This window comes from Stegodyphus dumicola, chromosome X2 (assembly GCF_044657685.1).
Source record: "Stegodyphus dumicola isolate Sdum_Otavi_A_Nest chromosome X2, ASM4465768v1".
NCBI classification, from domain to species: Eukaryota; Metazoa; Arthropoda; class Arachnida; order Araneae; family Eresidae; genus Stegodyphus; species Stegodyphus dumicola.
Window position 1 is genome coordinate 6,250,913 of NC_140781.1, and position 15,749 is coordinate 6,266,661.

Consider the following 15,749-nt stretch of genomic DNA (forward strand, 5'->3'; position numbering starts at 1 on the left):
GAGAAACCGGGATATTGTGTACGGCCCTCTTTAACCAGTTACTTAACAGATGCTGCATCAGTAAAGTATTATTGTGTGTCTAAAGAGCATTTGCGTCAACGTTTGCAACTGTATATACTAATCAATGAAGAATCTGATGTAAAATTCTTGGAATGGTACATACACTCCTTTATGTGGCTCCACGGGTATAAGTAATAGTTTTTATACTAAACGAAAAATTCCATTACTTCCTTCAATTCTTATGACATTTTCCTATGACTTTCTACAAGTATAGTCAGGCAAGTTTCAAGCATTTCACGTAAATCATATTTAGTGCCTGTATATAGGGTGTTTGATAGAATGTATCTGAAGAAGTTTAAAGTACTTATAACATTTAAAGTACTTATAACATTTTCTTAAAAAACCATTATTAAGTCATTTGCATGAGAGTGTATGATATTAATCTATTAAAATAAATGAAGAGTTAAAAGGCCAGATTCTCTAGAAAGACCTGAAGTTAAATTTATTTTTAATTTTATTAGTATTTACAATAATGCTGCACTATTGCGCTTTTCACTTAAAAGACGGATCTGAGTACTTATGAGTTTACTTAATTTTGTATTTTAATTTTGTTAGACAACACACACACACACTATATATATATATATATGATAAAACTGCTACTGCTCAAATTTATGTACATAAGTTCGTTAATTTACAAGTATTAAAAATACGTTCTCCATCCATCTTATTTATGTACATAAAATAAAACTAAGTATTAAAGTACAAATGTAGATTAGGATGAGGAATTGCATTTGAAACTAAAACTGAAACCGTTTTTTAAAGTTGTACAGGGAAAGATACTGAAACTGAATAGCTGAAATATATTCAATGCAATAGTAAATTGACATCTGAAATATATAAAATAAATTAATTATTTATTCATGAATTTCTGAAGTATTCTCAATGCAATAGTAAACTGACATCTGAAATATAAACTAAATTAATTATTTATTCATGAATTCCTGAAATATTTTGATTGCAATAGTAAACTGTCATCTGAAATATATAAAGCAAGTTGATTATTTATTCATGAATTTCCGAAATATTTTCAATGCAATAGTAAACTGAGATCTGAAATATATAAAGTAAATTAATTGTTTATTTATGAAATCTAATTAAAAATTAATCCAGTAAAGATATATTAAACAAGTCAAATCATAATAAAAAAATGGTAGTGTTCCAAGAAAATCGTATTAAATTAGGTAAACTACTCACAATAAAACTAAAAAACAATCTGCGGTTTAATTATCAACAAATATTTAAAGTGGCTGTATTTTAAAGAATTTGGAATTAAATTAAATATTAGGTCATAGCATCTGGGACTGGAAAGTTTAGTGTCTTAGAAGTTATTCTGAAGTTGTAAGATAACCTAAATGTTTCACCTGTGAATATCTACACAGTTAGATGAATTTGTCGATAATTCCTCAAAAAAGGATTTGGCGACTGGGTCTCCGCTTTAGGGCTGGAGTTCGAATTTCAGCAAGGGCACCGCTAATTTTTCATTGTTCTAGCTTCAAAATAAACCTGATGACTCTACATAGAGAACAAAAAAATCAGTTAACATGCAGCAGGATTTGAACCACGGATCTTTCGACTGCTAGCCAGACAAGTGCTAGCAAATACACCATGACAGCATGCATCATGTTGTTTATAATTTATTTATTTTTCAGGCTTACCATTATACGAGTGCAAATAACCAAGATTATTCTGCTCGAAATTTTTAACTAGGGACATATAAACGCGCCACCCTCTCACTCTGCATATTTGTAATGTGAGGACATGAATCCAAGCAGATGTTATTTTCTCATTAGTTTAAAGTATCATTGCATTAAGCTAATAAAAATAGCAATAAAAACTTAATACAGCATTTAACCAGCGCCAGAATTAACTTGTTGCTCCGCATGCGTTTCTCTGCGTAGCAGTTTATAGACATGTCCGAGAAACGCTGCGAGCAAAAGGAAAAGTTTAAAGAAAAGCATAATTCATTCAATAAAGGCACGTAGAAACTAAATCCGTCTGTGTGATCACTGATGTGGAAGCAAAAGTGTTGCTGAATGCTTTATACAAACGGATCAAGTAGCAATAAGTTAATTAAAACTTGGTTTCAAGCGACTGCAGCGCCACGGCCAACACAACTGTTTATTTCCTTTCTTGTTTCCTACACTGTAGCAATCAGATGGACCTCGCTCTTCTGCTGTATCTCTGTCTACGCACTACGCACAGTTATTTTTATGCAGCCTAGTTTATGTTTGAGGTAAGCGTTTTATAGAAAGCTTGCATTATATCTACACTGAAACGTATATTTTTTTTATGTTTTCAGTTTGAAAGTTTGTAACGTGTATTCTGAGCTTGATACGTATGAAAGCACTAGCTTAATCGTGTTTAAGAACGCATTTTCTTCTACCTGTTTACCGCTGGAATTTCGGTTAAAATACTGTTCCCTTATTTTTTCGACTATGCGGAATGTTTATAAATAAATTTCATAAAATATTTAAAGGTTTTCATGAAAAATTTCCAGGTTTATACTGGCTGGGTTTGGAAAAAATTTACAAAATTCTCGAAGCAGAAAATCAGTTCGCTTCCTTAAAACGTTTTCTTTCTTAATAAGGATTTCTTTTGTTAAGAAACGCATATAAGTAATCAACATTAAATTTTAATTAACTTTTTTCCCGAGGCAAAGGCTAAAGGGATTATCAGCTAGAACTAAATTATTTTTTTCATTTAAAGTGCTCAAGTTCTCTTATCTGTGTGCTTACCTTATAAAATGAGCCTATACGTTTTTTTAAATTATTGAAATCATGTGTCATTTTAATATTTAATATAATTTACTACAGCAGCAAATTTATTTAATCTTTGCACTATTTATTAGGCACTAGTTTAGCCTTTAGAACTTTAATTTTGCTATCATTTCGCTTTCCCAAAATACAATGAAAACTGCCTTTCAGATATCCGTTTAAATTATGAACATCCTTTAATTAAAGTCAAATAAAATTCTTTTACTGAGTTCTTCGAGTAACTCAACTTCGTCCATTCAACTTGTTTGTAGGTTCACGAATTCATCGAGCCTTGATGGAAAGGGTTGCGCTTGTCATTGGTAAAGCTTTGGGGCACTTTTTTAGATGACATTCAGAATTTGCCCAGTTCCATCCCAGTTTTGATGGAGAACAGCCCCCTCTCTCTCGGGACCCGGATCCAAGGATCTCATACTTTCTTCTCCTACTAGTAATATCTCAATGGAACTTTCGATACCACGTTATTTCAAAAGTCTACACGCCTCTGTTATTTACAAACACTCATGACTATTTATTTATACAGACATTATTTATTTACAAATATTCAAGCCTTCTCTGGGATTCGAGCCTGAGGCCAACGCTATGGCAGCCGGTTTCCCTACCACCATGCCAAAGAGGACGACTGAATTCCATTTTATTGTATTAATATATCTTTGAAGAAAAGAACTTTTATAGTCTGAACCCTATGTGGATTTCTCTCTTATTAATAAATGGAGTTAAAGTTTAATTGGACATTACGTCATTAAAATAGGCAACTTCTTCCTGTACTATAAATTTTTATATATTTTAAGAAATACTGTTTACTTATTACTAAACTGTAATGTATTTTTTACCAATAATGGGTAATTGCATTATAATAATTAACTTTCAAGTCTTAAATAGTGAGAAGGCGTAAAAATTGCTATCGTCATTTTCAAAACACATTATTATTAAAAATTTCTATTTGCTCAGTGGATTCTGAAATATTTATGAATAATAATAATAATAATAGGGATGTAAGCGGCTTCTTTTTTTAATTATCACTTCTAGAGATAATATTTAAAAAAGTCTATATTCTTATAAACACTGTGCCTAATGTTATCCTTCAAGTTAAAATAAATTTTGAATGAGTTTTTTTTTTTTTTCATGTGTCTGAAAAATGTGATGATTGAGGCCTGTTTTCATGATAAATCAAAGACATCATTCTTTCATTCAATGTTTACTATTAAAAGAAATTCGTAAATTTATGTCTCGTCTAATAAAATTTTTCAGTTTAAAGGCAGGTTCCTTAGAGCATTGGAAATTTATTCTATTCATATTTTTGTATTAATAATCAAAGAAATTTTGAAAAAAATGATGTCTCCTCAAGTAAACTATCTCAAATTTTATTGTAATTTCGGTATTTAAGTAAATCATTCTGAAACTTGAAACACTGTGTCTTTTGAGTTAGGCACATTTTTTTTCTTGTTACCTGATTTTGGCGAAATGCATAACATCTTCCTTATTTAGTCTGCTTTCTCCCCATTCATACATCGTTTGATATGCAACTTATTTTATTCTCAAACTAACTCATATCCTGTTAAAATTAATTCTTATCCTCCGCTATAAGCATGTACCGTTAAAATTAAATGATCTTCAACGGCTGAAATAAATGCAATATAGCTAATAATTATATATTAAATGAAGTAGCACCGAAGCGTAGCGAATATTACAAACGCGCTCAGCTATGCTTTCCTTGCATTCATTTTTAAAAACTGTTCTTAAATTTAACATGAATGTGTTGACTAATTGATGCAGTTCTTCCAACTTTCGAATACAACATCGGAGATTCTTTGGATACACATAAATAAAAGCCATGTTCACTGATGCGTATAGCGAGATAACACAGATCCACTGAACCCCAACGAAATCCGTGTGAAGAACCAGCCTTCATTGTTTTGAAGAAGCAATACAAAGCAACGGAAAGCAGTCTTTCGGAAAGACCATCATATCTACAAATCTGCGAACTCAAATACTGATATTCCAGTTGACGTAAGGAATAATACATTAATAGAACATATATTTTTCCTACATCACTGCTTAATTACCAAATAAATAACTTTCTTTACATTCATAATGAATTTTTCAATGTCAATTCTCTTCTCTGAATGTTATCGAATTCATTGAGAATCTTCAAATTTGTCAACCGGCCACAGTCCTGAAGAATACTTAAAAAATGTAAGCAAATATAAATCCTTGTGTAACAAAAATCTTTAACGACTAAATACGAAATCAATAGTAATATAATTGAATGTCTGTATCGTAATGTCTTATTCTAATACATCATTTTGTTGTTTTCGTACTGTGGTTATTTCAGTAAGAGATTTTACACAACCGGCGATGATTGTTGTAATATGAATCAAGTGACTGAATCATATTATTAAGGAAGTAACAATAAGCGTTGTTATGTCTGATAAGATCTGAACAGAAAGAAATATCTGCGTTAAATGAGGTGGCACACATAGATGACATTCTTATGTTGGCATTCATACTCAAATGAAATGTCAACAGTGACTTCTATAGCAGTAGATATAGGCACTCATTTATTCAAATACTAATATGGGTATGCACTGTTTTATGTGCAGACATCAGAGTGAGGTGTAGAGTATGAAAAAAAAAGATGTAAAAAAACAGGTGTAGAAGTATATAATTTGATGTACTACCTTGTAAATAAAGCAGTATAAAAAGTGGATCAAGCAATTACTCTTTTTGCGTTAAATCCTATTTGCGACGTTAGGGAAAGCATAACTTGTTTAATTATGTAGTCCAATATTATTACACAATTTATTAATTTATTTACTTTTTCAAATTCTATAACTAACTGCTAATATTTACATGTAATATCTGCCCAGTAGAACATAATAAAAAAGCTATGCTACTTTTTAATTCATTCTAAAATGCATATGTGACAAACACTAAAGTTTCGTGATTTTTGATAGCCTCGACTTGTTAAGACAGCTGAACAGTGGAACCTCAACCTGGCCTCGAATCCATTTTCGGTTTCCCCCAACAGCAGATACGAGGCAGTTTTCCTTAGAAAGCCGTCTTATGAAAGCATCCTTTCCCTTCATCCTGACTGTCTTCGATTCTGATCGCTTGCTTCATCCTCATTGCTTTGCCATATTCGAACAATGCAACCGCCTTTGCGAATCGTAGTATCAGGGAAATGTACATATATAATTCATGAATATAATTTGTTCTGGATTTAATTTCTAAAGATAAACAAATAACAAAGAATTGCTGAACAAAGAATAACAAATAAATAAACACAAACAAATAATAACAAAGAATTGCTGAACATTTGAACGATGTTCATAAAGTAATGTAACACAATTAATCGCTATGAAGGTAATGAATTTTTCTTATTTTTATGAATTCAATCACATGCCTTTTATGAAAATTATATAATATGAAACAATATGGCATCATTCGTCTAGTACTTCTCGAGCCATTGTTAATTTATCGTTTCGTATTTAAACACTTTGTGTATTGTGATATTCACAAAATTTTTGACAGATCTGAATAACAGTTTTCAATTTTTATCGAAGTCGACTCTAAAATTTTAATCTTTAGCATGACATAGCTAGCATGATAAATATTTTAAGGATCGTAGTCACTTTAATAGAGAAAACTAACTGATGTTTACAATTTGCATTCCATAACCCTCTGAAGAATTCTTTCATTTCCACTAAATTTTAAACATACATTTTTCTTAAGTAGTGAACACGTGAATTTGCGATATGAGAAATGCTTTATAGTTAGTATGGTTTCTACAAAGCTCACTGACGGCCCCGAGGATAAATCGACTGACAGGACGTTTGGCCATACTTCGTTTCTTAATAAAACTTTCAAGATCACTGTGTCATAGTCTTCATATGCAACGTGCACTGACTAGCCAAATATTAAACCCTCAATAGAATTACGTTGCTTGCAGCAAATATAGGCTTCTTCAATTAATGAAAAATAAGTTCCTAGATAGTAAAGGATACATGTAATACCTGGACTGAATCTTTTTAAGTCAGTAATAAAACTTGGGGAAAGCAAACAAAAATTTCAACTTGGAGAAAGCAAAGAATTTATCTGGCTTCAGCAAAACCAGATCGTAATTGCAAGACGCCTAAGATAAGAGCATCTTCAAAATATCGACAGCAGTACGCTTTCTATGCCACAAAATAGTTAAATAACTCTTAGAGATTGTCCAAAGCAAGTAATACTTCAAACCAACGACAAGACGAAGGTTGGCCATATTTCATCAAAGATAGTGCAGAGCTTTATTTGTAACGTCAGAAGGAATATTGTGGTTGACATTTCTAGCAATAAATCGTGTTTCATAGTCCTAATTTGTCTGAACTAGTAGGCTTTTGGCTATGTATCTCTGTATCTGACATAGTCTGTTAGCAGAGTTGCATCGCCGTAGTCCCGGAATGGCGTTTCCAGTGATGTGTGACTATGGGCTCGTAGTCTTTCACATTGAACAGTCGATAGCTAGAAGAAGGTTACATAATTACTTGGATTTCGTTTGCTGCTATACCATGCATACGAGCGAATACGTTTGCCTAAATTTTTTTTGTCAATAGAAAGCATAGTATGGAATACTTAGATGGGTAGTGGAAGTGTGACAGAAAAGGTTAATATCTAGACAATATTTTCTTAGGAAGCGTCTGAGCCAATCATCCTTGTAAAATATCTCCATTTTACACTTATAAGAACAGAGAAATTAATCAGATAAACTGATTTATGGAGAATATGTTTTCTGACGAAGGTGGCATCATTCAAGAAGACTGGTTTCATGTCCTACTGCAAAAAGGTTAAGGAATAGTTTTAAGAACATGACTAGGAAGCCTCGTTGTTTCCATGCAGCCCGAATTATCTGAACATAAATCGAATATAGTAATTTTGCTAGGAGTTTAAGAGAGTGTTACGGATAGTTTTACTGTAACATTTCATTTACAGGGATGTTGTACTGCAGTCGTGATAACAAATATCAAGCTACACCAGTCCGTTTTCCATGAATCTATGGCTTGTTTTATAAGGTATTTCTCCCGCCTTCTTAGCGAAGTGTAGTGGTTCTGCACGCTTAGCCGGTATTCCAGAGGTCCGTGGTTCCATTCCCAGCGAAGGCGTTTGCTCATTTTTCATCTCTTCTGCTTCAAAAAATATACCTTATGTTTCTTCAGTTTGAGAACAGTCTTGGTGGCGGGAGAACGATCTACACTATATTAGAGAAGTAATTTTAATACTTTTATGACTAGCGTAAATTGAATCCAAATTTCTGTCAGAATGTTTCCCATCAGAATCATATTATTCTAAGAAAAAAGTCTCGACGCACGCACGCACGCACGCACGCACGCACGCACGCACGCACACGCACACACACAGCATTCTTCTTAGAATTGCTTCCTTTTGTCCCCTTCCATATCTCTGGAAGGAAAATAGTTTAGAAAAGATGGAATACATTTAATATAGTCTCGTAACTTTTAAAAGTTTTACACAATTAGATTTATATTCATTTACTCTCACATTAGGCCAACTTTTACTCATCGCATTCTTCCCAAATTTAAAATCTTCCTCCAGTTCTCCCGCAAGGTGTACTGATATGAGAGTATGTGTTCATGTAAAATGTATTCCATACTCCCGTCTAACCGACAGCTTACATGTTAGAATTTAGATAAACGAAACCACAGAAATACACACTACATTCAATTCTCGTCCTTAAAGTGCGAATTCTAGCGAAAAAGTTAGTATTGGCTGGAAAGCCTAATTTTAAATTTCATGCAATCTCAAGCTAGTTTTTAATTTTGACATAAATTCTGCTGTTAGCTTGACTTAACTCTTTCATCCATAGACATTTCTTTCCGTTTTACAAACATGCATAAAACTACATTTAGGTTTAACACATATTTCACGAAAATTTTACATTTACAATTACTTTACTTGAATTTACTGAAAACGATTTCAAACCATTTATATTCAACAAAGTTTTCTAATTGAAATAAGTTGCTTCACTTAATTGAAAACGTTCAAAAATTTCTTAAACTGAGTCTATGAGATTAAAAGTGAACATCTCACTCTTATTCCAACATAAAATACACTGGTAGAAAAAATTAAAGTGCCTTGCTCACTACAAATTAAAATAAAATCGTCCTAGGTCGCGACAATAACTAAAGAAAAATTTTCCAGTAAGCATCGTACTTGGAATTAAAATCAAACACTTAAATATAGATATATTTCCACTTATCTTTCTTTGTTGAAGTCAACCATCCTTTTCTGGAAGAACTTATGCCAGGAGGGAAATTTGCTAATCTGCTGGACCCTCCAGTCGTCGACCCGACGTTGCCCTCCTTGCCATTACTCTTTTTGTTTGTACGCCACTTCTTTTTCCATGCCACCTTCTTCTCGAATTAACCAAGGCTCTGGCCGTCAAAGTTATTTGTTCTGCATTCGAAATGCTGGCCTCTTTCATTGAAGCTTCTGAAGCAGTTTCTTGCACTGGGGAGGTTCTTCTTCAACCGCCCGCTTCCGTCGTAAATTCTGTTTTGCCATCCGGTGGATAATCTCCTTTTTTGGCATAATGAATGGCCCTTCAAATTTGTGGCAAAATACGAGTATATCCACTTTTTCTTATGGGGAGCAAGATAACGAATGTTTTATTGTAAGAACATTGTCCCGGTTTTAAAATCGAAATCGCTTCTTTGTCGGTCATAATATAGCTTTGCTCTTGCATTAGCCAAATTTACTACCGCCGTTCTTAGGGCAGAAGACAATTCATTGACGCATTCATCCCAGCGTCGGTGGTAAGTTTTTTACCGTAGCTACAAACTATTCTATTTTCATCTTCATGCACTGTGCAATATCCGATTGTGGCTGGTAAATAACCATCTGTAGATGGCGTTTGCCAAGCCTTGCACATAGGTCTTCGAAAATTTGGCTAATAAACTGGGGACAATTGTATAATATAACCCTAAGTCGTGCACCATATTTTAAGATATTTTTATTTAGAAGAGAATCAGACATGATTTCTTCTGAGCCTCTTTTAAAGGCAACTATTTCTACCCACTTTGAAAAATGATCTACAAAAACACGAAAATGCCTGTTTTTATTACTTTCACTATGTGGGGTTGGGCCTAACAAATCTATTCTGGTAATTCATACGGGAAAGTAACTCTTATGCTATTTAAATATTCGACTGGGCGATAATTTACACTGTTAACTAATTTACAAGTATGGCGGAACCTGACATCTCCCATAACAAATTTTTGAATTTGTGGGAAAAAGGGCCACCTCGCGTACTCTCTGCACCGTTTTTCTAAAGCCAAGATGGCCTGTATAGTAGGTGCATCATGCACTTCTTGAAAAATATTGAGCCGTGACGTGGCTGGAATGACCAGGCTTAATTCACTGTTCCCATTTGTTGTTTTATATAATAAATAAATAAAATAATAACAAGAAATAAATAAGAATGAAACAAGAAATTATCAATTATTTCACAATTTACTGCTCTCTTTCTAATGGCAATTATACCCGAATGTTCAAAGTTATCCAGATCTTTTATATGTGCATAGATATGACTAAATGCTGTGTCAGTGTGTAGTTTTACAATGATAGTTTCCCGAGAGTCTAAGATTTTCGACGTTAACAAAGAACATTTTATTTCATTGCTTTCTTCGTCTAATTTTATTCGATATAAGGTATCGGCCACAATCCCGGGCGTATGCTTAATTATTAAGTTGAATTCTTTTAGTTTTAAGGCCAATCTACTTAATCTTGAAATAAGTTTTTTTCCGGAGTATAACCGATCCACAGCAACACGATGCAAATATATGGTTACTAGTGCTTTGCCCAAATATACTCTAAACTTCTGCACCGCTAAAATTATACCAACGTTTAGCTCTCTGTAGCCATGTAATTACGTTGTGTTTGGTTAAGAATATTTCTAAAGTAGGCGACGAGCTGACGCCTCTGCATCCAAACAGCGCCTTAATTCGCTGCTATTTCCAGATTTTCGTCCCGTCCAAGTGATTTTAATATTGACGCTTCTATTAACGCAGTTCTTAACTTTTCAAACGCCGTGTTAGCTTCAGCTGATCAAGAAAACCGTGCTTTCTTTCTTTTTAATTTTTGAAGCGTTTGAGTATTGTGCAAAAGACCATTATAAATGTTCGATAGTAAGAACACATGCCCAAAAATGTAGCTAATTTCGTCTCATTGTTCGCTGCGAGTATTTTTTTTCTGCAATTATCTTAGATCTTCAGTGGTTAAATTCTATAGCCTAGATACCTAAGCTCTTTCGGCATAAGTACCTGATTTTGTTATGAATGCGATTTTTAAAACATCCTCGGGTTTCACAGCTATTTGAAAATACCAAAAATAAGATAAGATCTAGTGTAGTCTTGTAGTTAGTTGACTTTACATTCCTTATAACTTCTTCTATTATAGGCAATGGATAAACAGGGTATTTGGTTAAACTATTTTTCTTCCTATCTTCAATAGAAAATTCCATGCTTCGAAAGGCAGATTACTCCTTTTTCGGCATAACACAACCGGACTAGGTTACGGACTGCAGATGGGAATAATAATTTTATTTTTTAGCATATTCTCTATATATTTTCAGTTATCTCTTCTGTTGCCTTATCATACCTATATGGTTTTCCTCTGCAGGGGCCATTGTTCTTATTTTGCACTATTTGCATTACGCCTGGTTTATCAGAAAATAAATCAGAAAAATTTCTTACCGAGTTTTCTAGTTTCTTCTTGTCTTCATGTTGCATGTGGTCCAGTTCCAAATCGGGGCAAAATAACCTGAATAATTTTGTTATCCGGCTTTTTACCGTAAGTTAATGATTTGAATTGTTCTGAGAATAAATTCTATTAACTCCTTGACTTTCCTTTGATCTTTGCTGAATATTTCAGCTTCTAACTTTGCTCTGTGTTTGCCCACAGGAAATGCTTTTACAAGGGCAGTTTTGAAACTTTCAAACGTATACGTCTAACTGCCTCTTTCTCGTAATAAAAATTTAGCAAAGTCCCTTTATACTTAACCTTTAACTGCTGTGAGTGGTCTGAGAGATCGCTGAGGATTTTCTAACTGTCGTTTCCACCCCTAAAAACGGAGAATATGGTACATATCTGTCTATCGTGCACTAAAACTGGTACGTATCTGCTGTAAGCGGTCTGGGAGACACATACAGCAGATACGTACCAGTTTTAGTGCACGATAGACGTTATTTATCGGATGCTTCTTTTTCGTAAAAGTGGTAAATATGGCTTCATATTTTACAAGCAAACGTCCCATACATCTCACTCAAAAAGAAATTGAGTATCTTGTCAACAATATTTTTTATTTAGAATACTATGATTCTGAAGAATCACGTAGTATTCAGAGCGAAAGCAAAAGTAAATCTGAGCTTTCTGCAGATGAATATCATAATTTTTCTAATGACTATGAACAAAATGATAATATTTATGGAAAAAAAAGCACTTCAAATGGTGCAAAAAAGAACCAAATCGGGCAGTACGAACACCAAAGTATAACACAATAATTCAGCTCCTTGGTCTGAAACATCCTGCAAAAATAGGCTCTACAGCAGATCCCAAAGATACTTGGAATTTATGTTCATACATATTGTTCCAGTCATATCCTGATGCTACAAATCTGAAAAGAAAAAAAATATGATTTTATTAGCCAAATCAACTTATGAAACCGCATCTGAAAGTTGGGATAACTTCCGCTTTTTTGCCAAGGCAACTGAAGGTAACAATTAGAAGAATCCGTAGAAATTAAGATAATGGATTTATCAAATCAAGAAGAAAAAATTAGAAGAAAGAAAAACATGTAGTCTGCGCCCACCTTGTAAGAAGAGAAAAACATCATACAAATGTTTGGAATGCAAGGAACCGGTGTGTCTTCAGTGGTTTCAGGGCCCACCAGCGACCGAGCGGTAAAGTCGCTGAACACTGGTAGTTCGGTCCGAGGTTCGAATCCCGCGAACGGGCTGGCTGCATGGGCGTTTTCGTGGTTTTCCCCATGTGTAACGTGTATACGAGCCAGTTTCCCTTAGAAAGTCCTCCACGAAGGCATCCCTCCTCTTAGGCAGATAGCCCTAGTGTGCTTTGCCATAATTAAATACACACACTTCAGTGGTTTCAAAAATGTGTTTTGGCTGTGTATCATCTTATGATTCATCCTTGTAGACAAAGTTATTCTAATCTACTATTTATTAATAATTAAATTCATTGTTGTAGAATTATGGTTTAATTAACAGTAATACTTAATAAAGTCTCATATTTTCATGCATGACTAAAAAATCTTTGTTCTTTAAAAGCTTTGTTCCTTAAAAAGAAGAAAATAGTTATTTTTTATATGAATTCAACTGCGTAAAATTATATGATGTATGATTAAAATATATTAATTTAAATGAATTATAATTCCATAAATATGCATAAAGTATCTGTAACATTTCTTAAAAAGGCATAAAAGTATGTATTTTTACGCGTTTCTTTAAAGCGGTTTGTGAGACCGCTCACAGTAATTATGCCGAAAAAATTGTCACATCAGTTAAAGGTTAAAGCCTGTCTTCGTAGGGCGGTAGTCATTATGGTTATTCTTTGAACTTCTGGGAGCGGCTGCAGCAAAAAGTAGTTGTCCAGCTGTTCCAAAAAAGTAGTGACCGATGTTCTAACATCGAATGTTACCGCGGGTTTCATGGAAGTTCGTACTCTATCCACTAAGAAGCCAAACTCTTCCGTTGGGTTTCCTGGAGCCGGTAGGGGTCAGCGACGATGGTGGGGCCAGCGAGAATGTGGGCTAATTATTTCGGGTATTAGTCGGGCGCCAAATGTGAGATATACTTCTTTTGGATGTCATTCAGTATAACTAGATCTACTTAAATGTTAATCTTACGACTTCTACAAAGACTGGAAGATGGATGTAACAGGGTAAGGGTATAAAACACCCTTGTTATTGAACACAATATTTTACAGAAGCACAGGTTTACATACTTACAATCACCAACCACTTGCGGTGAGAAACTTAAAAGATAACGCAACACTAAATTTAAAGATAGAGTAGTGCAAAACTACACAGTTCAGTTTAATCTAACAGGTTAACACAGAGCCTACGCCGGCATTATTTAGCAGTAAGAATGTGAAGCCGATATTCAAGATTAACAGCTGCGAGAAATAACGACGTGCGTTCGCAATAGCGAAACCTCGCTGTGAATAAACTTTCCGCTACATCAGTTTAAATACACTCGTTCACCTTAGCTATTTTACATCCTGGCTAGGAAACGCGAGGGAAATAAGAGAAGAGAGAAGGGGTTAATAAATTAAAATAATTCTTAATGAAAATAAATGACCTTAAAATTAAAAAAAAATCTGAATGCTTTCAGATTTTACAATTACGCCTAAAGGGCCGTTTTAATAACGTTTTGTGTGTTACCTTTACTTATTAAATATCATGTTCTTCGCACTTAAACCATAAAATTCAATTCAACAGCAATATCGCAAAATAATGTTTAAATGAGAATATCTTTAGAATTTCCGATAAAAAATTTCGCGCGCTGGAGATAAAAGTGTTTTTTTTTTCCCCTTCAAGTGTTGCCATTGCTCGCTTTTAAATCGTTGAGTTTGTTAATCAAAAATTCGTTAAAGTGTTGCAAAATATGAAATCTATAATTAAAACAAATTCCAACTTCCAAATTAGGGCTTCCAGATGCCCATATTTGGTGGAAGATTACGTTATTCAAAATTTTATGGCTCTAGGTACCGATGTTTTATCACAATACGAGAAACATACATGCATTTATGCAAATTCTTTATTAGTCATTTCTTTAAATATAACCCAGGGCTCTAATATTTGGTGGCAACAATTTGAAAAGTGAATCAACGTTTATAGTAAATCGAAGCAAAATGCCAAAACGAAATTAATAGTCCTTCTGGGTAAATTGCCCTTTTGGACTAATGCAAAATACTAAATTACCTTAGTAAAAATAAATGACTTACACATTTTCATCAGAAATCAAGAATTCTTGTATTCCAATTGATTTTGAAATTGTTTTATAACAATTAGGGACTCGAATAAAACACATAATTTTTATGATTATTTAAACTATGTCGAGTAAATAAAATGCCGCTTTATTTTAAGTCGGTCATTTTTGTGAAGCAACATTTAGCAATGTGACTAGAAACAAACACTCAACAAATTATTTTGATATCTCAAACGTCAATAGTGGAATCTTTTCAAAAATGTTTAAATCGTTACGTTACGCTATGCTACACTTGATATCTCACTGCTAATTTTTCTAAGTGTTATCACTGCGCGAATCAGAAAATGGTTAATTTATGATCCTAGCGCATAACCAATTCTTCAGCATAACCAATTCTTGGAATGCTGTGATTAGTCAAAACGTAAGATTTTTTTTTTACTTATCTTTCGAATTTAATCCATCTGTAATTAATTGCTTAACAAACCAATGATTTAAAGCAATAAATGCAATTTTTAAAATTGTAGTCTGTGCATTAATTTTTAAAATAGTAGCGAATTTTTTTAATACAGAAGGAGCTTTTGGGAGATCGTTTTTAATATATTATACCCTTGTTTTTTTAAGATTCATTTTAGAACTTAAAAAGTTGTATTATGGCTTGGTAGCTGAGTGCCAACTGCAGCAGCTGTTAATGATGCACATTATTGAACGTACCGAGCTTGTTTGAAAAATAAAAGACATTTTCTCATTGCATTTAAAACAATGAAACGAGGAGTATTTTGATTACTTTAGAAGCAACAAAAGATCAAAATATGGCATGTTGAATAGTTTCTAAATTCATGATATAAATTTAACCGAGGTAATGAAAAATTTTTTTCCTCTTGTTTTATTCCTGTTTGACGATCTCGAATGATAT

General features: G+C 33.4%; 1 protein-coding gene across 3 annotated transcripts in view; it reads left to right on the forward strand.

The window, feature by feature from the left end:
• The first annotated feature begins 2,143 nt into the window (after window positions 1-2,143).
• LOC118205259 (regulator of G protein signaling 10-like) overlaps window positions 2,144-15,749 on the forward strand; it is a 74,944-nt gene continuing 61,338 nt past the window's right edge. For all 3 annotated transcript variants that reach the window (XM_085808908.1, XM_085808910.1, XM_085808909.1), the window contains exon 1: window positions 2,144-2,296. The gene's annotated coding sequence lies outside the window, so the exon portion shown is untranslated. The remainder of the gene's footprint in view (window positions 2,297-15,749) is intronic.